Source organism: Pan paniscus, chromosome 9, assembly GCF_029289425.2.
Source record: "Pan paniscus chromosome 9, NHGRI_mPanPan1-v2.0_pri, whole genome shotgun sequence".
NCBI lineage: Eukaryota > Metazoa > Chordata > Mammalia > Primates > Hominidae > Pan > Pan paniscus.
The window spans coordinates 14892281-14917045 of NC_073258.2; the positions used below are offsets into that span (position 1 = coordinate 14892281).

The window sequence follows — 24765 nt, forward strand, 5'->3', positions numbered from 1 at the left end:
ATCAGGGCTGGTGTGTAACTCACCATGGGCAATCCCTGGCATTCAGCAGAGAGAGAGAGGGACCAGAGCGCCTTGCCGAGCCCTGAGCCCTGTAGATATGGTCCCAGTCAGTATGGGTGCATTGACTTCCTTCTGGGAAATCCAAGTCTCACTCATGCCTTGCTTGCTGGGACAGCAGCTCCCATAAAGTTATAATACTTATTTGTACTCAGCTCCCTTGAGAGAGTTTGGAGAACTCCACATTTCATCTTCTGTGTGACCTGAATTTTAATAGTAGAAAAAAACTGGGAGAGGATGCTGAGAGCAGTTTGTATGAATACTCTGAGTACAGTCACTAACCCTGAAGGTAGATGCCCAATATATTATCAAAATTTATAAAAGGAAGAAAGGAAAAGATAAAAACCTCGTAGGGTTCCAGGCACCCATCAAAAAGACCACTCCCAGTGTTGGGGAATGAACATGAGGTTTGAAGTCAGTGAGACCCCTGTTGAGGGCCCTGCCTGATGCTTTGCTGGCTCTTTGAACTTAATCTTCTCATACACAAAATGTTAGTGATGATATATCTACTTCTTGGGTTTGTTATGAGTTAAAATAATTGTGTAAAGCAAGAAATCAATGTCTGGTACAAAATAAACCTTCAGCATTAGTTCTCCTCTCTTTCCCTCACCTGTCAAGGTATCTTACATACAGGAGGTGCTCAATTTATAATGTGTATAAATTACAATTGAATCACGTGCAGGGCTGCCGTCTGATTAACCTACCTTACAGTAGAGATAACCAAAACTCAGAGATTTTGGTCGTGTTGCAGCATGGCCAGTTACCTACAATGGAATGAGGAAGGCAGGGGGTCATAGAGATCTGACCCTTCCGCCAGGCTAGGATTGCACTAGGATTGCTGGCCTGCACACTAATGGTGAAGATGCAGCCTGGCCAGCATGGGTGCAGCCGTGATCCTTCTGAGATTCAACAGCAACACAGAAGGATCCAAGACAAAGTAGTAGGATGTTTCCAAGGGCAGATAAGTGCGGCAGCAGTTGGATGGGATGATGCTCAGATGTCCAGAAAGGCAGGCTTAGGACACCCAGGAGTTGTAGCTCCAGACATTGGGTAAGGGTGCTTGGCAATTCTCTGGGATGAGGTGCTCAGCAGATTCTTGGACAGGGATTCATCAACAGGGACCAAGGCAGGTCTTCAGTTATAAGAACCTGAGTAATGGATTAGAACTGTCGTTTATTGGAATGAAGCAGTGCCCTGGGATCAGACAGTGATGCTGTTGAGCCCAAGTCAGCCTCAGGTCAAGATGTGTCTTAGAAAATGAGGCAGAACTGAGTTACAGCAGAAGGTCAGCTGGTCCCTGTCATGGGGACAGGATGGAATGGGATACAACAGCTGGAAGCCAGGGATCATTGTCTATCTTGAAAGCAGACTCACTACTACTTGGGTAAAATTTAGACTCATTTCCAGAGATATCAGCAGACGTTGCTCCAAAGTTCTCCAAGTTCTTCAGGGATGACCTAGGTTCTCTGTCCCCTCTCCCTTCTGTCTGTCTTTTATCTCTTCCCAGCTTATTTAAACCACTGTGAGTTGACATTTAGCTAAGAAGCTTTATCAGAATTTTAGTGAGAGGAAGGAACTGTTTGTAATGCAAAATAATATTCACTATATTATAGTTGCTTTAATTTGGGTTTAGGCATGATGTTTGTTTTGAAATTTCAATCTCAATAAAAAGATTTTTATGTTTACCAAAAGGGACATTTATTTATTTATTTATTTATATTTTATTTTATTTTATATTTTTTGGAGACAGTCTCCCCGTCGCCCAGGCTGGAGGGCAGTGGCGCAATCTCGGCTCACTGCAACCTCTGCCTCTCCGGCTCAAGTGATTCTCCCGCCTCAGCCTCCCTCCAGGGTAGCTGGGATTACAGGTGTGCACCACCATGCCTGGCTAATTTTTGTATTTTTGTAAAGACAGGGTTTTGCCATGTCGGACAGGCTGGCTTCAAACTCCTGGCCTCAAGTGATCCGCCTGCCTCACCCTCCCTAAGTGCTGGGATTACATGTGCGTGAGCCACAGCACCTGGCGGGACATACATTTAAAATGGTCATGAAGCACCATTTAAGGCTCTGTCTTCTAAGGAACCTTCCCTGTTTCTGTCAATGAGTTCCTTTCATGGACTTACTGCTGCTCTTTTACCACAGGTTCTAGCTCCGCATTCTTCTTTCTTCCTCTCTGTATGTGGTACTTCCCAGCTAGATCAGTAGTTCTCCATGGGGGTGACTTTGCTCCCACCAGGCTCTCCTCTGGGGAACACTAAGCAATGTCTGGAGATATTTTTGGTTGTCACAACTGTGGGAGTGGGGGAATGCTACTGGCATTTAGTGGGTAGGGGCCAGGGATGCTATTAGACATTCTACAGTGTGCAGAACAGCCCCCCACAACAAGGGATTATCCTGTCCAAAGATCAATAGTGCCTCTGTTGAGAAACTCTGAGCTAGATTGTAAGCATATTATGAGCTGATGTATTGTCTTAGGATTCTACTCCCCAGATTCTTGCAAAATAATAATCACCACTAGCGACTAACATTGATCAGATAGATTCTTACCATGTGCCAGGTATTGTTCCAAACCCTTCCTGCATATTTACTCATTTAATCTTTTTCATGAAGAATTGTTGTTATCCCATTTTACTAAAACTGATCATTATGGGAAAATTGTAACATGAGAAAACTGAGACATGAGAGAGTTAAGTAACTTGCCCAAGGTCACACATCTGGTAACAGCTGAAGCTACACATTAGTAATAAGAATAATAGTAGTGCCAGTAGAATTTTTATTAAGTCAAGATCTTTGTACATATTGACTCATTTCATCTTTGCCACGACCCCATGGAATAGATATTCTCTAAATCTATTTCAGATATGCAGAAACTAGGACACAGTAGAACTTTGCTTGTATTTATTAATTTGTGTATTTCTTAGATTAATGTCTGTTTTCCCCACTGCACTGTAATCCAAAGAATGCAAGGACCTTGCTGATCTGGTGGATCTTGTGTTAACCCCACTATTCAGCTCTGGGTCTGCCAATACTACATATGCTAAGTGATTAAGGGAAAAGAGAATGAAGCCTCAGGGTGTTGGATGCCCATGTGTATTAGTCAGGGTTCTCTAGAGGGACAGAACTAATAGGATATAAGCATACATGAAAGGGAGTTTATTAAGGAGAATTGACTCACACTCTCACAAGGTAAAGTCTCACAATAGGCTGTCTGCAAGTTGAGGAGCAAGAAAGCCAGTGGTGGGTCAGTCTGAGACCCATGGCATTCAGTCTGTGGCCAAAGGCCTGAGAGCCCCTGGCAAACCACTCGTGGAAGTCCAAGAGTCCAAAAACTGAAGAACTGGAGTCTGATGTTTGAGGGCAGGAAGCATCCAGCACAGGAGAAAGATGAAGGCCGGAAGACTCAGCAAGTCTGCTCTTCCATCTTCTCCTACCTGCTTTATTCTAGCTGTGCTGGCAGCTCATTTAGATGGTGCCCACCCAGACTGAGGGCAGGTCTGCCTCTCCTAGTCCACTAACTCAAAATGTTAATCTCCTCTGGCAACACCCTCACAGACACACCCAGAAACAATATGTTACCAGCTATCTAGGCATCCTTCAGTCCAATCAAGTTGACACTCTATGTTAACCATCACACCCTGGAAGGACCAGTTGAGGCCTAGCTGTGGCTTGGTCAGTGTGCTGTGTTTTTCTTGCCCTGATGCTTTCCTGTGGCTCCGTCTTTCCACTAGACCTCAAAACTGCCCCATGAGAGGATCTGGTCCTTATCACTATACAGGGTCCCCAAACTAGTGGAAGTTTATTGAGAGTTCTCTGGTTTCTCCTGGGGCTTGTCAAAACAAGGAGAGCATCTCATCTCTAGCAGCTAAAAGCTCATGAGTATGTTAAACCCCAGATTTTCAGGCACCTTCGAAAGCCTTATGACTTGCTCTCAGAGGAGGGAAGGGTTTTCCTGCTGCTGGATACTCACGTCCCTACCTAATGAAATTTGATGACACATGAGGCTAGGTAGAGATGCTTTTTTTTTTTTTCTGTCTGATATCTGGATATTTTCAGAACCTAGATAATTTTATCCTATTTATATCAAACATGCAGGTAACTCTAGACTTTTATATCTGTATTATTTCTGGGGAGGTATAATATGATTATGAATGACAGTAATTGACATTACATGCTTTAATTAAATTTCTTTTGCCATGAATCAAAACCTTTTAGTTCAGTCCTACAGTGCTATTTCTAGATTTCTCTTTTACATACTCTAATGCATTAGGCAGTAGGTATGATAAATTCATTTACAAAGTCTGCATCCTATAGATTAAATGAGATAATGTGTGCAAGAGGCTCAGCCTAACAGTTACATAATAGTTATTAATCCAAGAATGTTAGCTAAATTTGCATACTCTGTACCTTTTAGCCATTGGCTCCTTGAAGAACATCGCGCTTCTTAGCTGATCATCATAAAGCCGATGGTTATGGAAAGAGCCCCTTTCTCAGATGATCATGGGTAGCATAGTAATTACATCTCGGGATTCCTCCTTCTAGGGCTTTTAGGGGATCTGTGGAGACTTAGAGTTTTGTCCTTTTCCAAAAGGGTGAAGTACCCCAAATAGTCTCCTGCCACCACCCCCCTGCAGGGCTACTCCAGCAGGGTGCAGATGAACTGGTCCCGGCACCTGAGCAATCCATTTAGCCGAGGGCCAGTGCTGCTCATCTCCCTGCCTTATATGCAAGCGGAAACAGGTATACGGTTGGTTCCAGGGCCTGCCTCCAGGCAGGGCTTAGCATTTAGCCAACCAAGCAGCAAACCCAAAGGGCCAGAATGACAGTTATTCAAAAATGAGAAAGTTTTCTTCTTTTCCTTAATGCATGCCTAAGATTACACACTTGTGCTTAGAAAAGTGTATGTAAATGCCCTCCTCTCCTGTGGGGAGAGCCTGTCCTATCATATGAGACAACCTAAACTAGTAGTTAGATCTTTGTGATCTAGTTTAAGTTATCTCACCTGATAGGACAGGCTCTCCCCACAACAATTGAGAAAAAGCTTTGAGAGCACAGCATAGCCACTCTGTGTCCAGTGTGGCCTTGGGGTCACCCAGCTATACCCACAATTTACCTCTGCCTTTGTCAGATCCCCATGACCTTGAGTCTGTGAGTCAGCTAAGAAATTTCAGATCCCCCCAGGTGAGACTCTTTTCTCAGTAGCCCCCAGCATTTGAGTACCCAGCCCAGCCTTCACCCCTACCCTGCTCTACAGGTAACTTATACCCCGAATGAGCAGAAACAAGCAGGCACTTCAGATTTCAGGTTGCCAAGAGGCGAGAGGCAGAATCCTGCTTGCTTTGCAGCAGGTCTGTGAGTCTCCAGTGGCATCGTATTAAATTATATAGGCAGCCACTTGTTTGCAACTGACGCACTGAGCTGAGAGTTGTGCCGAGCAGGAGGCATTCTCTTCGGGAAGCATTTGAGAAGATCCTATACTTCACAGACCTCCAGTTGGTCTGAAAGCAGAAGGGTAGAAACCATAGGGAGGGGGTCAGCTCTGGGCAGAAGATGCCATGATTGCCATGAAATCCTAGACCATGGGCTGCGGGGCACTTTGCCCTCAAGGTAGGTCAGAGCCTGGACAAAGTTGAACGTGCTGTGGTGGGAGCGATTCTTTGTTGGGGGGCGCCCTGGCCACCTCCCAGGCTCGTCTCTGGGGTTTGAGTTGAGATGGTGAGTGCTCCTCCTCTTGCATTTGAAGGGTTTTTATAGCATCCTGACCTGCCTTATTGTGGCTCTGTTGTTAGAGGTAGCTATGGGGGGTAGGTGGGGGTGTCTGATATTTAGAGATAGGAGGGAAGGGGTGAAGATGAACAAAGAAATGAAGGAGTAAAGGACTTGTGGAAGAAAAGCTCTACCTAAGTTTACTGCTTGCTGTTCTGTGCTCCTACATAATGGTAGGATTCTGAAACAATACAAAGAAGCTTTGGGCCTTTGTGAGTTGTGAGCCTGCTACTTGCTTTTCCTAAGACCTGACAGTGAGCTCCACTCCATAGCTGGAGTAGAGAGGGTGTTGTCATTCTGATTAGTGACGGTAATAGGAAAAGTACAAGTATCTTACTGTAAGAGCTCCTAATCAGTGAAGGCTAATAGGCCTTTCCAATTCTCCCACATAGTTTGGAATAAATAGATTAAAACAGAAACGGAGGTGGGTTTTATTGATGTGCACATAAGTTTTTGGCAAGATTTTCCATTCGGCTTCCACCCATAGGTTAAACATGGTTTTGAAAATTCATATGTTTGGGTTGATGGCTGAGCTGAAACGCCTCCCTGTAGATTTTGACAGGTTAAAGGTTACATTGGTCTGGGCTCACTGATTGGGTTCTGAAAACACACATAACTAATAAAGGAATAAAAAGGGTGGCTCTAAGCAACCTTCAGCCACAGTGGAGCCCAAGGGATGGCCATGGTGAGCGAGCCCTCTTGGTTCCCCTGAAGACGTATTGGGGGGGACACAGCATCTCCCTGGGGTCCTTTGTGCTGTCATCACAGATTAGCAGCCCCTTCCTAACGGATGAATGTATAAACCACAAATCCACTCCTTTGCCCCTTCCAGGAAGGCATTTGTATTGAAGGTCACAGCCAGAGAAGACAGTAACTTGGGGGGAAAACAGGAGACTTTGAGGGATCCAGAGGTCACAAGCAACCCCTGGAGGCTCCTCAGCAGAGCTGGTGTTTGCCCTTGGATCCAGGAAGTGGGCGGAGCAGATATGAAGGGAAGAAGGTGGTGAGAGGACCCTGGGCTGCTACTCATAGAAAAGAGCCCTTTCACTGTTTCACCTACATTTCAGTGGAGACCAGTGAAGATGGATATTTTCTCCAATATTGACTAAATAGTATAATTTTTTTCTTTACACAAATTGCCACTTAATGTAATTTGTTGACTTTCCTTAGGGGCTTTGATAGACTTTCATTATGGATTTTGACAGTAAAGTCATTATATATTAAATATAGTAATCTGTGCTTGCTACATTAGTTGAATATTTTTTTCAGATGGACATTATTCTGAGTCTGAAAAGCTTCTTGCTTTGATCTGCCTCCTTATGTTACAAAACAAGCCTGTGTGTCACTTCTGCTTTACCCCCGCAATCCAGTTCTAAAGTATCATTTAAAAAAAAAAAAAAAAAGAAGAACTTCTGACTATGGAAAACTTCTAACAATTACAAAGGTAGATAGTGTAATACACTACCAATGCACCCAGCAGCCAACAATGATCAATCCATGGCCAATCTTGGCTTCATTCACACTTCCCATCTGACCCTCTGCCCCTGCTGGAAGATTATTTTATTATTTTGAAGTGGTTACCAGATATATCATTTTAGCATATATATTTATAGCTCTTAAAAATAAGGATCCTTTTTAAAAAACACAACTATATTCATGTAAAAAAATTAATAATTCCTTAACATGTTCAGCTATTCAGTCTCATAGTTTTGATTGTTTCATCAGGCATGAGTCACATGCCCAACTTATTATTTGTTGTTTTTCTGGTTTGTTAGAATTAAGATTGAAATAAGGCCCATGCACTGCAGCTGGTGGACATCCTGTCATAAAATATATTTATTAAAGAAACCTGTAGAGTTTTCCACAGTCTAGACTTTGCTACTTGTATCTTGATGGTGTCATGTTCCCCTGACCCCTGCATTTCCCAAAAACTGATGGGTAGATATAGGACTGATGGTGGTGAGTCACTTCAGGGAAGATGGGGAAGCATTACTTCTGGTTGTCTCTCTTTTTGTGATGTTAGGAGCTATTGATGATCATTGCCTAGATAATTAATCCATTAGGGATTTCCAAGTGGTAATACTCTCATTCATTAAACATTTCCTCATTAAGTATTTGACCAGCCAGAGATACATTTCGATTTAGAAAAACAGGATATATGTTAGATTATTTCCCTTTATTTACCAGTTTTCAAAATGAGTGGGTTTCCTAGCATCCTCCAGAGGTGACTAGCAATGTGTTATATATTGTTTTTCTAGTGTCATTATTAACTCATGGATTTAAATATTTTTGATGTGTTTTGGTCCATTGCTGATATCCTTATTGATGCTCAAATTTTTCTGTCCTTGGCCATTGGAAGCCTCTTTGATACAACCCTATCTAGTAGAAATCTATTGCTTACTGGTTTCTAGTTCCAGGCTCTTCTCGTCTATTTTTTGTTCTATATATTTTTAGATCTAAAATCAGCCATTCCTCCAAGGAGCTCTGATTGCTTTTAGTGGGTAATAGCATTCATATTTATTTAGAGACCACAGTTCAGGTGCTGTGAGAATTGAGCACCATTTTTTTTCTGCTTCTTGCCACCTCTGAAACTTCATCTCAACACAGTTTCCACTATCAGCACCACCACCCATTACAGCCCCCAGGCCATCACCATACCATCTTCATCTTTCCTCAAGTGTCCAGCTTCCAGACTCCATTAACACCTGTAAAATATTCCTTCTCCAGTCTGCCTGGGTACTTTCACCATGCCACCTGTTCCAAAATGTCCTTCAATGTCATGAAGCATTGTGTGGGGCTTTTCTAGTCCCTTTTTCACCTTGCTGTCTCTTTGCATCTGTTTGAAACCCAAGACAAGGAGATAGATGATAATTTCTTAAAGTCTCCTCCAGTTTTGTTTTTGAGCTCTGCTGGCTTGCCAAGTCATTCTTATTCCACTAGGTCATCACTGGGCAGTCCTTCCCTCCCTCCCAGTATGTATGCGTTGTTGGCATGTACTGAGAAAAGGTAGGGAAAGGGTAAACCAAGAGTTAGAGGATGCTTACGAAGGCATGCACTACTGTGCTGGGCATTTCATATGTGCTGTGTCATCTAAGCTTCATTATAAACCTGTGAGCTAAGTATCATGATTCCCATTTTAGAGGGGGAACAAGTTAAGTAATAGTCAGAGCTGGGATTAATCCAAGATCTACCTTTCTACAGAGCCCAGGCTAATTCAAACTGTATCATCAGGGTAGTGTACATCCTATGAAGACTTCTGCTTGAATGGATCCATTAGGGAACCTGTTCCCAGCCATCCTACAGACTTGCAAAACTCTGCTTGTATCTTGTGGCTCCCCATTGCTTTCAGGATTAAACTCATACTTGGTATGTTCTGGCTTGTATGGCCCTGACTTAATTCTCTAACGGCACTCCACAGTTCCATTACCCTCCAGCAAACCTTCCCAAAAATGTTCCCTGTTCTCATGTCTCCAGCCCTTTTGTATGTCTTGTTCCCTCTTCACCTGGTGAACTCCTAATCCCCTTTAAGAAGCAACTGAAGCATGTCCTCCCTCGTGAGGCCCTCCCTGATTTCCACTTTCAGATGACTTAAGTGATATCCCTGGGCTCCCATAGAGTACTATGCTGTACTCTGGGGCTGGTTCTTACTCATCCCTTTTACCCCAGGACACAGCACAGGGCCTGACCTGGGAACATTGGTCAGCAATGCTGTCAAATGCACATTTAAATGAATGAGTCTGTACCAGCTACCCCACACTTGCTCACATGGGTAAAATGTTATCTTCTTTGAAATGGTTTTTATAGTTTCTTATGGCCTTTGCCACTCTATGCTTATATTGTGCGTGTTTATTTTTGTGTACAAGCTAAATTATGCTCTAGGCCTAGAAGATGCAACTGGAATGAGGCTCTCATCACATTGCCTTGCCCACAGTCAAGACTGAATAATTATCCATTGAATCGAATCAAATGGAAGGTTGTACAAAAGGAAGCTATAGTGGAAGTGTCAGGCATGCAATCAGCAGAACGTCAGACAGGCAGTTAAAGCATCTTCGATTTACTACAATTTCTTTTAATAGGTTCTCTGTACAGATTTGCTGTCAACATGAATTGTTGGTTTAGGAAAAAAAATCAGGGTGCTGCAATGGGTCTGTGCTGCACAGTGACTGGCAATGTTTTGCTGTTTCAAATGCAGTAGTCCATGGATTTCCAGTTGCTGACAGGGCTTAGTCATTCATGCTAAAAAGGCCTAAGTTATAAGCAAAAATGCTTCACAGTCAATGTCCTGAACCCCTACTCTCAGAATCAGCACTTGCTCACCCTCTCTGCTTCCTCCATTGCTGCCTCAGTTCCTCAGCCTTCCCCATTCCAGCTTCTTTTCTTAAAGCCCAGACCCTCTGATGATTAACGTCCTGGCTCTGGTGTAGAAGGGAGAGCTGTGTATTTGGATGTGGGACTCTGCTGGAAGGGGAAGACTGCTCAGGGCCGGCGTCGACAGACCACTCATCCATTCAGTAAATATGTATTTAGCATGTGTTGTGTGTCAGGTCCTGGCAGGACAGTGGTACGCAAAGCCTCAGTCCTCTTGGACCACTCAAAATAGTTGGGGGAGACAGGTGTCCTTCAGATATGCACACAGATGCACAGTTGCAAACTGTGGTGAGTGAGATAGAAGAGTAGAGATCTGTCCACAAAAGGGTCTGGCACTGCCTTTGCCATGAAGCCCTCCCTGGTCCCCCCTGGCAGTGTAAGGCTCACCTGGGGGTGCTCCTTCACCACTGGAGCTAGACCAGAGTCGGCCCTCAGCCCACTGAGACTGGGGTCATGTGTGACTGTGAGCTCCTGGGGCCAGGGTTCATTCTTTCCTAGAATAGTGTGTGGCATACAGTAGGTACTCAATCATTCTGTAAGACTGGGAGGAAAGGAATGAGTACATTTTCCAAGTCCCCATTCCATCAGATGAAGGGGTCACTGGCTTTCCCCAGTGCTGTGATCATGATTGTATTAACATGATGCACAAGCTCCAAAACTTCAGCCCCGTTCCCAGGAAGGTGTCTCTTCCCAGAAGAGTTGTAAAGCATGAAGTAATGAATGGACAGTCCTCGGCGCAGGGCCTGGCCCCAGGAGTTTTCTCAGGACAGTGTCATACCCTACTGAGAGTGAGCTGCCCAGCCAGCATGGCCTGCATTTTCTCAGACCAGACCTGAGCCAGGCTAGGGACAGGACTGACATCCTGATCATCTCAGCAGCATGGGCTTGCCATAGAGTTGGGACTGAGGAAATGCGTTTTTGCATGGCATTGGCCTAGTGTCATATATAAGGAACAGGATTCTGCAACCTGCTCATTCTTGGTTGCTTCTTCCTTGGAGGAAAAGAGCATGTTCTGTTCCCGGATTTGCTCCTAAAAATATACTCTCTTAACTCCCCGCCAGTTTCCTGTGATTTCTCTCCTGGGGAAAGGGGAGCAAGACTCTGGCCCCCAGTTCTCTGGGTGGGCACAGCAGATGCTTGTGCACCCCACATCCTACCCCCTCTGTGGCAGCCCAGGGTGGCAGCTTCTCACACCTCCCCATTTCTGTCTCAAGGCTTTGGCTTCTGAAGCCCCCTCAGCCTGCACTCTGCACAGCCTGGAAGTGTGGAGAGAGAGAACTCCCTGGGGGTAACCTCAACTAGTGGGAAAGTCGCCTTGAGACACTTTCTGCAGTTTCTCAGAGAGCCCCAGTAGGGATTAAGCCCCAGTTACCCCCACAGGACCAGCTCAGAAACTCACCTTTATTGTCTCTTCTTGGGTCTGTCATACTTTCTTTGTTCTTCTTTCCTTTCCTGGGATTTCTTTCCTGCTTTCAAGCAACTCCAAACTAAGACATTGGAGAAAGGAGACAACTCACTGTTAGGATCATCCTGTTAGGGATCTTTTCAGGGAAGTCCCTGAAGTTTTCCGGATGTTGGCTTCCCCCATGAAAGAGAAAGGATATAGCCTGTGCCAGCTGGGCATGGTGGCTTGAGCCTGTAATCCCAGCATTTTTGAGCCCAGGGGTTCGAGACTAGCCTGGGCAACATGGTGAAACCCTGTCTCCACAAAAAAAAGTACAAAAATTAGCTGGGCATGGTGGAATATGCCTATAGTCCCAGCTACTCAGGAGGTTAAGGTGGGAAGATCACTTAAGCCCAGGAGGTCAAGGCTGCAGTGAGCTGTGATCATATTACTGCACGCCAGCTTGGGTAACAGAGAGAGACCCTGTCTCAAAAAAAAAAAAAAAAAAGAAAAAGAGAAGAAAGAAAAAAGAAGAAGAAAGAATATAGTGTGTGCCCTAACTCTTATATAGAACTGTGCACGAGTTCCCAGAGGCCCCACATTCCTTGCTGGTCTGCCTGTGAGCACCCACTCACCCTTCATAGCTGGGAAATGACTCAACTGTCCCCTTCCAAAAACTGGAAACTACCTAAATGTTCAACAGTTACGGAATGGTTATGTACGGTGTGTACCTTCAATAGAGATTGAGAAGCCACTTAAAGTGATATTTTTTATGGCATATAGAAATATAACAAGATTGTATGACATGAAAAAAGCAGGCTATAGAACCCAGTATGTTTTGAAACTATATATAAAACATAGACACACTTGTGAGAAAATATAACATGTTACAGAGTTTAACTCTAAGCAGTAGGATTATTTTCTCTTTTTAAAAATATTTTCCAAGTTATCTTAAAGAGCATGTTTTTCTTTTATAGTCAGAAAAAAAATCAACCATTATTTAAAACAAACAAAAACACTGCTCAAATATCACCTCCTTTTTAATCTGTCCTTGCAGGGGCTGAGCCTCCATAGAATGACCAGGCAACCCCTAGGGCTTAGCTTATGCAAGATTATTCTCCATTAAATTTTCTCCTGGCTTTACGTGGGAATGCAGAAGTGACTGTGTTCCCATGCCTTCACAACAAATGTGGTTTGCAAAAATGGCGTGATATGTATTTTCAGGCCTTTTTTAGAGATATGCATTGTGTTTGGGGAGCACTTCCTCTGCCTAACCTAATGGACGAAACATTTTCGTATAAAAAGCAAATGTTGCTACATAAAACTGGGACAACATATAGCATAGTGTTAAGGATGTGAGAGCTGTGCAGCCAGCTGGCTCAGGATCAAACCTTGGCTCCACTTTCTAGCTGTGTGGCCTTGTTCAGAGTATATAACCTCTCTGGGCCTCATTTTCCTCATCTGTAAAATGAGGATAATAATAGTACCTACTCATTGGATTGTTGCAAAGATTATATGAGTTAATACATGTAAAAAACAAAGTGTTATATCGATGCACCTGATACAAGGGACATACAATGTGTGTGCCCTCACCATCATCATCATCGATGACAGGAGAGAGTTTCCACAAACAATGCTCTTCAGGGTAAACCACTGACTCTTCAGACAAACCCAGAATTAACTCACCAGCAAATCGATCCAACCAGAACACAGCATGTCTGTTTGCTTACTAGCCCCACTGAGAGCTGTTTCCAAGGTTACCTCTTAGGAATTCAGTGGACTAGTAGTTGATGTGGCACTTTTTAAGCAGCACTGAGCCACTGCAAAAATAAATGACTAGCTGTTCAGGATTCATAAATAAGAAGGATATAGACATGAAGGTCAAAGAGCCACAGAGAATGAGATGAAGAGAGGAAACTTAACTCAGGTGATGCATGAAGACGAAGGCCAGTGAGATGACAAGGCTTCACCAGGTGCCTCTTGTGCCCACATGGCCTTTGCTTAGGGGTCCTGCTGACAGCCTGTGGCTCCAAAATGCTCATCTATTGCTGCCTCAACCCTGGAAGAGTACGCTGCTCTCTGGTTCAGGACTGTGTGAGGGCCCTCATATTGCATTGCAGTTTGCGGGATGCAGTGTCCCCCCCTCTCACATTAAAACATCCTCCAGGTACTTAATAAGTGCTTATCAGGTACCTGGCACTGTGCTAGGCTCCGAGGGCCAACAAGGTGGCTGCCCTTCAGGAACCAACTAGCTCTGGAAGGCAGGTAGTTGTCTTTGTATTCATAGCTCCTGACCCATCTCCTAGCACCAGAGATACTCATACATGCTTATGAATCTGTGAGATAAGTAATGCCAGCTCCACCCTGGCTGTCCTTGGTTTAGGTGGCTTATTGTATCTACATTTCCTATGTAATTAGCCAGCCTACCAGGTCAAGTTCTATGTTCTCCCCAAGGCCATTACAAATGCTTAGGGCATGTGGACACACACAGATGCACACCCATGCACAAAGGCATGGCACTTCTTCTCTAAGTAGGAGCAGACTTTTAAACCAAGGAAATGGTTCTCATTCTCAATCTAAAAAGATAACAGTGTATGGCACGGCAAAAGACAAAGAACAGTGATGAATATTGTTCCCTGGGCCCTGTATGCCTGTTTTGTGTTTAAATTTAACTCCCATGGCTTACATGAGACCTCAAATAATGTTTTAACTCAGATTGTTTCGACTGCATGAAGCCATCCAATGGTGCTTCCATCTCCTTCCGTGCCTACGAGCAATTGGAGGACAGCCGCATCACATGGTTGGCTGAACAGTGAATAAGTGCCTAGGGGCCATTTGCTTGGCAGACTTCCAACTCTGCAGAGCCTATGAAACAGACCAAAACAAAGATGGGTGGAAACTGTAGGACTTGGGACTATAGATCCTGCTGTCAGCTCCCATCACAACACCGCCTCTAAGTTCTCTTTTTTGGTTGTGCTCCAAGGGCCATATGTCAACCTTGGTGACTAGACAGCTGTGTCAAGTACAAGAGAGTGTGGTGAGGCCCCAACATTCTGCTGAGACCACCAAGAGCTGGCTCCCATGTTTACCTGAAGCCACATATTGTAACCACTGAAACAAGTATCCTTTTAGTTAAATGTAGTAAAACTTCTCTTGTTTAAGGGACTGGGTTGGGGGGTGCAGATTTTGCATTTTCTTCTGGCAATCTCACGTGGGAAAAAAGTGAACCCATATGTTGTAGAGAAGGGTATTAAGAACAGAACTTGTTCCCTTAACAGAAAAAGCTATTGTAGGCAGAATAATCACTCTCCCAAAGCTATCCATGCCCTAATCCCTAGGATCTGTAAATATGTTACTTTATGTGGCAAAGGGGAATTTCAGTTGCTAATCAGCTGATCCTAAAATAGGGAGATTGGCCTGGATTATTCAGGTGGGCTTAATAAAATCACAGGAAACTTAAAAGTAGAAGAGGAGATTTAGAGTATGCAGTGAGAGGGATTTGAGCCTTGCCCCCACTGCTGGCTTTGAGATGGAGGAAAGGGACCACAGACCAAGGAATGAGGGCAGCCTCCAGATGCTAGAAAAGGAAAGAAAATGGATTACCCCCTAAGCCAGTAGAAAGGAACACAGCCCTGCTGACACTTTGGCTTTAGCCCAGTGAGACCCATGTTGGTCTTCTAACTTACAGGTCTGCAAGGATAATACATTTGTATTGTGTTATGCCATGAAGTTTGTGATTTGCTACTACAGCAATAGAGAACTAATACAAAAGCCCATGGTATAAAGACCTCCATAGGTGACCATGGATAGATGCAATTCCAGAGAAAAGTCATTGAAGAGACCACCGAACTTTCAGTGACACTTGTACTAGTGAGACAGACCCCTTTTTAATAAAGTAGAAATGACCCTGCCAGGCATCCCTAAGTTAGGAGGAAGCTCTGTCTTCTCCTAAATTTTCTCATCTCAGCCCTGGAAACAACCAACAACTTTGAGTTCTCAGGTGCTGTAGTGATCTTTGGGCTTTGCCTCCTGTCCAAATGCTTCTACAGAGCTTAGTCAGATAAGTTACTACTATCTCCTTGGTGATGGGAGGAAACATTTGTGTCTCATAAAATCTTGGATTTCCACCCCCCCTTCATGAACACTATATATTTTTAGGATAGTTTTAGATCTACCAAAAACAAAAAAAATTGCAAAGGGAGTACAGAGTTTTCGTATATCCCACGCCCACTTTTCTTTCTTATTAACATCTTAAATTAGTATGGTACAATTCTTAAAATTAATGGACAGTAGTGATATATTATTACTAACTTACAGTTACTGATATATTACTTTTGTTATATTATTGATATTACTATATTTTGTCTAAAGCCATAGTTTATTCAGATTTCTTTAGCTTGTACTTAACATACTCTATCTGTTCCACATTACGTTTTGTCTTCACGTCTCCTTAGGCTTCTCTTGGCTGTGACAGTTTCTCAGACTGTTTTTTTATGACTTTGACAGTTTTGAGGCGTACTGGTCAAGTATTTTTTAGGATGCCCTCCTGTTAGAATTGACATTTTTTCATTCTTAGGCTATAGTTATGGGTTTCTGGAAGGAAGGTCACAGAGGTAAAGTGCCATTTTCATCACATCATATCAAGGGTACATAACATCAACATGGTTTATGACTGTGGATATTGGTCTTGTTTTCCTGGCTGAGGTGGTGTTTGTCACATTTCTCCACTGTAAAGCCTAACTTTTTTCCTCCTTCCTATACAGTACTCTTTCAAAGGAAGTCACTAGACGCAGCCCACACATAAAGAGTGGGGAGTTATGCTCCATTCTTTCAGAACAGAGGATCTATGTAAATTTGAAATTCTGCACAGATTAGTTTCTTCTCTTCCATGTGTTAATTTATTCAATTATTTATATCACTATGGATTCACAGACATTTATTTTATCTGTGGGCTTCAAATTATTATAATACAATTTATATGATAATCCACTTTATTATAATCCAATACTACTTTATTTTGTTATTCAAATGGTTCCAACTTTGGCCAGCTCTTTCAATCAGCTCCTGTGAGCCTTTGACATCCCTCCTTTTTTTTTTTTTTTTCCTGAGTACTTCCTTCCTTTCTGGCTCCAAGCTTATCTCATATATTTTCTCTGCAGTCCTAGACTCAGCCATTTTTCCAAGGAGCCCTGGTTACTTTTATTGGAGAACAGGACTAGAAACAAACATCTGGGCTCTATGTACATTCATTGCTACTGGAATATTGATGCATCTAGGCCCTCTCAGTTAACACAGTAAGGAAATATATGTGTGTGCACTAATTTATAGAAATACTTAGAGATATATACACATATCTTGTAACCATCTGTATCTATATTAAGGTAAACATAAGTTCTTACTGATGTCTCTAACTCCAATGCATTACCACATGGACCATTCTAGCTTTCTCCCCTTGTTTATCTATAACCTCCCACTCCGGTGAGAAAACTGGCTCCTACCATCCACCATGCATTTACTTAATTGTTCAATTCCAGCATACACATATAGCAATATCAGCACTGTTAACCCATACCCTATGGGAAACAACTTTATCAACTAGAGTGCAGTGCCTAAATGCAGTTCCTTTTGCCTTTGGTCTTATAGAATCATCTCATTTCCAGAGATACTTAAGTTAGTACCATTCCCATCACCCCTTCCACTGAGGTCATCTCATACATTTGTAATACAGTTAGATTCTATTGTCACAATCTGCATTCCATCCTTGGGTCCTCTAACCTTCTAAATGATTTTTTAATTTGCTTACATTAAGGTTTACTCCTTGTTAGGGTTTGAATATTTGTCGCCTCTGAAACTCATGTTCAAACTTAATCCCCAATGTGGCAGTATTGAAAGGTGGGGCCTTTAAGAGGTGATTGACTCATGAGCACTCTACCTGGATTAATCCAGTAGTCCCCAACCTTTTTGGCATCAGGGACCAATTTCATGGAAGACAGTTTTTTCCATGGACATGGGGTTGGGTCGGGGGTAGTTTCGGGATGAAACTGTTCCACCTCAGATCATTAGGCATTAAATTCTCATAAGGAGCACACAACCTAGATCACTTGCATGCACAATTCACAATAGGGTTTGCGCTCCTATGAGAATCTAAGCCACTGATCTGACAGGAGGCAGAGCTCAGGCAGTAATACTCACCCACTGCTCACCTCCTGCTGTACAGCCTAGTTCCTAACAGGCCATGGACCAGTACCGGTCCACGTTCTAGTTCATAGCCTGGGGGATGGGGATGCCTGGATTAATCCATTAATGGATTAATGAGTTATGGAATAGGACTGGTGGCTTTATAAGAAGAGGAAGAGAGATGTGAGCTGGCACACTCAGCCCCTTTGCCATGTGCTGCCTCAGGACCCTGCAGAGAGTCCCCACCAGCACAAAGGCCCTCACTAGATGTGGCCCCGCAACCTGGGACATCTTAGCCTCCATAACTGTAAGAAATATTTTTTTTCAAGTTACCCAGTTTCAGACATTCTGTTATAAGCAACAGAAAATGGACTAAGACATTTCTTATACTATAAATATCATGTGTCTGCCATTACAGTATCATACAGAACACTTTCACTGCCTTAAAAATCTTCTGTACTTTGCCTATTCAGCATTTTCCCCCATTTATCTTTTTACTCTCTCTAGTTTCGCCTTTTCCAGAATGTCCTATAATTAGAATTGTATAGCATGTAGCCTTTTTAGACCAACTTCTTTGTCTAAGAATATGCATTTAAGGTTCTTTCATGTCTCTTCATGGCTTTATAGCTCATTTCCTTTTATCACTAAATAATAATTTTCATATAGATGTACTACAGTTTATCTACTCACCTATTAGAGGATATCTTGGTTGCTTGCAGTTTTGGGTGATTATGAATAAAGCTGCTATAAATATTCACATTCAGGGTTTTGTGTGAACATGTTTTCAAATCAGTTGGGTAAATACCTAGGAGCTTGACTGCTGGATTATATGGTAAAATTATAGTTTTGTAAGAAAACGCCAAAGTGGCTCTTACTATTTTGCATTCCTACCAGCAATAAATGAAAGTTCCTGTTGCTCCACACCCCTTGCCAGTGTTTAGTGTTGTCAGTTTTTTTTGGATTTTAGCCATTCTAATTGATGTCTAGTGATATCTCATTGGTGTTTTGTCATTCCCTAATCACAAAGGATAATGAACACCCTCTCATATGCCTCTTTGCTATATGTACATCTTCTCTGGTGATATGCTTATTCAGATCTTTTGCCCATTTTGTAGTTAAGTCAGACTTGCATACAAGTCTTATCAGATAGGTATTTTGCAAATATTTTCTCTCAGTCTATGCCTTGTCTTTTCATTCTCTTAACAGTATCTTTTGTAGAGTAGAAATATTTATTTATTTAGGTTTTTTTTTTTTTTTTTGAGACGGAGTCTTGCTCTGTTGCCCAGGCTGGAGTGCAGTGGCCTGATCTCAGCTCACTGCAACCTCTGCCTCTCGAGTTCAAGCAATTCTTCTGTCTCAGCCTCCCAAGTAGCTGGGACTACAGGCATGCGCCACCATGCCTGGCTAATTTTTGTATTTTTAGTGAGACGGGGTTTCACTATGTTGGCCAGGCTGGTCTCAAACTCCTGACCTTGTGATCCGCCCGCCTCAGCCACCCAGAGTGTTGAGATTACAGGCATAAGCCACCACGCCCGGCCTGTAGAGTAGAAGTATTAATAAAGCCCGACTCACCAAGTTTTCTTTCACTGATTATCCTTTTGGTGTTGTATCTAAAAACTCATTATCCAACCGTAGGTCACACAGATTTTCTCCTATGTTTTTTTTTCTAGAAGTTTTATAGTATTATGTTTTAACTTAGGTCTGTGATCATTTTAACAACTGATGATTGTATGTTTTTAGTAGTCTTGAAGTATGGTAGTGTTCGTCCTCCAACTTCGTTATTCTTCCATATTTTGTTGGCTACTCTAGGTCTCTCGCCTTTTTGTGTAAACTTTAGAATCAGTTTGTCAATATCCACAAAATAGCTTTCTGTGATTTTGACTGAGATTAACATTGAATCTATAGATGAAGTTGGAAAGAATTGAAATCTTAAGTTTTCCAGTCCATGAACACTGAATATCTCTTCCTTTATTTAGATCATCTGGGTTTTATAATCTTCTGCATATCAGAAGATATAGTGTGCCCATTATTTTAGATTTATACCCAAGTATTGCATTTTTTGTGCTACTATAAATGATACTGTGTTTTTAATTTTAAATTTCAACCATTCAGTGCTAGTATATAGGAAGCAATTGATTTTTGTATATTAGCCTTGTATCGTGCAACCTTGCTAGAATTGCTTATAGTAGGAATTTTAGGGGTGAGGAGCATTGGTGTTTTGTTTGTTTGTTTTATGGTTGATTCTTTAGAAATATCACTGGCAAACAAAGACAATTTCTTCCTTCCCAATCTGTATACCTTTTATTTTCTTCTCTTGTGTTTGTTATTGTACTAAGATTTCTAGTATAATTTTGAATAGGCATGGTGAGAGGAGACATCCTTGACTTGTTCCCATTTTTAGGGGCAAAGCATCCAATTTCTCACCATAATGTATGATGTTAGGCTGTAGGGTTTAATTTTTTTGTTGTTGTTGTTGTTGTAGATGTTCTTTCAGATTGATTTTTCACATAGAGAAACATTGCTGGGACTTGCTGACCAGATAATATAGCTGCCAAGAGCTTCTGTATAGGCCCTGGAACTATTTAGAAATTAAGAGAACTTTAATAACTTTCAAGAGGACTAGAAATTAATAATCAGAGTTCTGATAAGGATCTAGAGCAGCCTAAACATCTCACTGGGGCCCACTGGCCCTGAAGGAGAAAGAACATCCTGGTTCTTTTCTTGCCCTCTCTCAGAATGGTTTTTTGCAAGTACAGATACAGTGGGCGTGGTTCAGGGAATGTGGAGAATAGATGAATTCAAGACCCTAACACTCTGGAACCCTGCCCTACTTATCTGCTATTCCATTCCTCACCCCCTTCCCCTGTGCACATTTACATTCCCTGTGCTCAGACATAATCACTACTCCCTCAACACCTGCCCTGTTTTTCCACATCTTGCTATTTTTACACAAGATGTGCCTTTTGTAGTGCACCTGTGTTGGTTGAAAATTTACATTTTCAAGGTCCAGTTCAAATGTTCCCTTTTTAGGACTCTTTCCCAGTCTTCTCCATCCAAAGTTAGCCTTGTTCTACATGAGCCCTGTGGCTCTCTCCTTACATCTCTATCACCTCTGAGTGTAGCACCGTGTGCATTGCATCTGTGGGCCTGCCTTTCCCACCACCTTGAGCAGACTGAGGCAGGCCTATGTCAAATCCCCAAACCTGTATCACCAGTGCTGGCATGGGGACTGCTTCAGGGGAGGCACCCAGTAATGCTTATTGGTTGAATGAATGAAATTACTGGCCTTGCATATTTAGAGACCTCTGTCTATTCTCTCCATGTTTGCTTTTCCCCTGGTATTCTTTGAGTCCCTAGATGTATTCTGGAGTAAAAGAGATGCCATAGCATTTCTTTTCTTCATGAACAAAAATCAGGGGAAATTACCATTCATTGCAGACCTACTCTATTCACCCATTGACTTTAGAATCCTGGTATCCCCATGTTATCAGTTAGGGAGTTTGGGCTCTGAGGCCCAGAAAAATACCTCTTCTAATTGGCTCAAACAGTAAGGGAATTTATTGTATCTCCTATAACAAGACATATAGAGCTTGAGTGGTTCCAGGGGTGGTGGCTTAATAGTATCAACAAGAACCCCATCTTTCTATATTTTTTCTCTGCCAACCTCAACACACTAGCTTCTTCCTTGAGCTTACTCACTGCATGGCTACAAAATGGCTGCAACAAATCCAGGTATAATATCCTGACACAATAATGATTAGAAGGAGAAGGTTGCCTTTTCTTCCTTGGGCCTTTCTTCAGAATGAAGGAAAGTGATTCCAGAAGCTTCTAGAAATTTTCTGTCACAGTTCATTGACCAGAATTGACATGATGATGCTTGAGCCAACCACTGCTACAGGGATCAAGATCATCATGATTCGTTTAAACCAATAATGGCTTTACCTGGAGGCATAGGAGGGAGGGGTGTATACTGGAACAAAATGAGGGTTCTTTCAGCAGGGAAAACGGATAAATGTTGGGGAGCAAACCACCAGTGTCAGCTATACCCTTGTTATGTACAGAATTGTTTTATACCGAATTTCAGGGAGGTTAACCTACTTATATAAGGTTCCACAGCTGATAAAAATAGAAGTAGGGTTCAAATCCACACGCCAAAGCCCATCCAGGTACTTTCTTCTGCTCATGTGGCCTCAGAGTCAGACCACATATCCCTGGAAACAAAAGCCCCTTTTCTCACGGTGAGCACTTCAGGGGTTCAGGCAATCTCCCTGCTTTCCCTAGCCGGACCTTCAGCTGGGCATTTGATCTGTTTATTAAGTTATGACTTAATGGCGCTGCGAGACATTCGGACCTAGTTTTAGATTGTTAGAGGAGCTTCAGTGGATAAACATCAGATTCCCATTCTGTGCCGAGAAAATTCAGTTGTAGCTCTTTCTCTTTCAGTGTGTGAGGATTGGCAAGGGGCTTCTGCTGGGTCCTGCTTTGGTTTAATAGAAATGAAACCTCCAAAGCAGGAGGGCTGTTTTGGGAAAGTGGCCACTAATGGGGCCCCATGGGGCAAGGGCCAGGCCTGCACTGGGCAGTTTGCATATTCACTTTTACAAACAGTTGGCTCAGAGTCAGCAGTTAATGGAATGGGAATGATGTTCCTGTACCAAATCGTTTCCTGAAAAAAACATTTCCAATTGCAAACATATCTTGGCCTTTCTTCTTGGATTTGTTATGTCTCTGTGAGTGAATTAAAGAGGCAGGGCAGAGGGGAATGTTTCTGACTGGGGATTTTTCATCTGAAAACATTTTTAACAATGATCTACACAGAAAAAGAGATCCTGTTCAGACCCACCTTTAGGAGTCCTGGCTTCAAATATTGCGTTTCTAGTCACACTTTAGAGATGTTTCAATACCTCTCTATTTACAAATTGGCTCACTTTGGCTATACAACAAGTCTTGGGACAGGTGTGACTTTACTTACCTTATAAAATGTAAGCTGGAAATGCTGCCCCAGAAATGTGCGTGCATGTGTACGCACATGTGCACACACACAGTCAGGCTAAAATGGAAATGTATTTTGTTTTTCTGGGAAAAAGGTAAAATCCTTTGCATCCCATTCTCTGCTTTGGCAAATTCTGCCTCAACTCATAACCTGTGCAGTTGAAGGGTGGTCTTGACAGTTTGGATTATGTATTCAACAAATATTTCTTGAGTGCTTACAATGCTTGAGGTGTTGTTTTAAGTAATAATAATAGTTGCATGTATTTACCTAGCTCTTACCAGCTGCCAGGCATGCTTCTGGGTACTTTGCATATATTAACTCATTTAATCTTCTCAGCAACCCTTGGAGGTTGGCAATATTGCTGTCACTCCCATTTTGCAGGTGAGGAATCTAAGGCATGAGAGGTTGATGAACTTGCCCAAGACCACAGAGCTGGTGAGTGGTAGAGTCTGGATATGAATGTAGGCAGCTTGGCTTCTAACCACTGTGCCCTCTGGCTTCATGGGGCATCTAATAGTGAACAAAAGAGAAATAGTGCCAGTCCTTACAAAACTTACATTCTGGTGAGGGAGAGAGTTAACAGACATGTAAGTTTTTATTTCAGATCATGATGAGAAAATAGATCATGATTAGAAAATAAAACATGAGAGGGAGGTGGGAGGGTGCTAATCAGAGTCTCATAGAATAAAACCTCAACTCCTACCTATGACCTGAGTATGATGGGAAGTCACAAGAAAGCTTGAAGTGGGAGAATGTATGATCCTATTTACATTTTTGTAGAACATTCTGGCTGCACTGTGGGAAGTAGGTGAGAGTGGGGGAAATGCAAGCAAAGCGGTAGACCAGTTAGAAGGTGGTTCTGATAGGCCAGGCAAAAGATAACGGTGGCTCAAGTCAGGATGGTAGAGCAGGGAGATGGTGAGAAGTGTTTGGAATTGGGTCCTGGTTTGGAGGCGGAGCCCACAATACTTGCCAGTGTTTTGGACAGATGCAAAAGATGAGGAAAATGAGAACTTAAGAGTGATTCCTCGGAGCTTGGCATGAACCATGGTGTAAACAGTGGTGCCATCTACTGAAAAGGATAAGAATAAAGAACAGGTTCATTTTAGTGCTGGTATGGTGGGTATGAGGGTGTTGAGAATCACAAGTTCTGTTTGGATGTGTACATTTGAGATCTCTATTAGTAGACTTAAGAGGAGACATTGAATAAGTGATTAGATTCATAAGCTTGGAGCTCCAGGCTGGAGATTTAAATGTGGACATGGACATTAGTTGAATGGGATGACCTAGGACATTATCCACTTAATCTCTTTTAAAATTTTTATTTTTTAACTTTAAGTTCAGGGGTACATGTTTGTTACATAGGCAAACTTGTGTCCTGGGGGTTTGTTGTATGGATTATTTTCCCATCAACTATAGACTGGATAAAGAAAATGTGGTACATATACACCATGGAACACTATGCAGCCATGAATAAAGAAAGGATCATGTAATTTGCAGTGACATGGATGGAGCTGGAGGCCATTATCCTTAGCAAACTAACACAGGAGCAGAAAACCAAATATGGCATTTCCTCACTTAAATCATGAGAACATACTTGATGATCTTGTGATGGAAACTTTCTACATCCATGCTGTCCGGTGTTGTAGGTACCAGCCACCTGTGGCCATTGAGTACTTGAAATGTGGTTGGTGCAGCTAAGGAGCGGAATTTTTAATTCATTGAAATTTAAATAGCTCAAGTGGCTAGTAGCTACTGTATTGGACAGTGCAGATCAGTGTAGCTACAGGAGAGAAAGTCCCAGGCAGGAGCAAGTTCCTTCATTGGCCAGTAAGCCTAGCCTTGCAGCCACATTTAAACATGACTTTATTTCCACTGCTCACTCCTTGCGTAGCAATGCTTGTTAACAAAGTAATGAAAATTGTGCTTCTTTGCGAGAAATAGCCTGAGAAAGAAAGAAAACTGGTAGTTCTAGGGGAGATATTAGAAGAAACTATAGAATTTTAAGGAAACAGTTGTGCTT

At 42.5% G+C, this 24765-nt stretch overlaps 1 protein-coding gene across 1 annotated transcript in view; it reads left to right on the forward strand.

Moving 5' to 3' along the window:
* Window positions 1-24765, forward strand: part of PARVA (parvin alpha) — a 155036-nt gene that overhangs the window by 71558 nt on the left and 58713 nt on the right. The window lies entirely within an intron of this gene.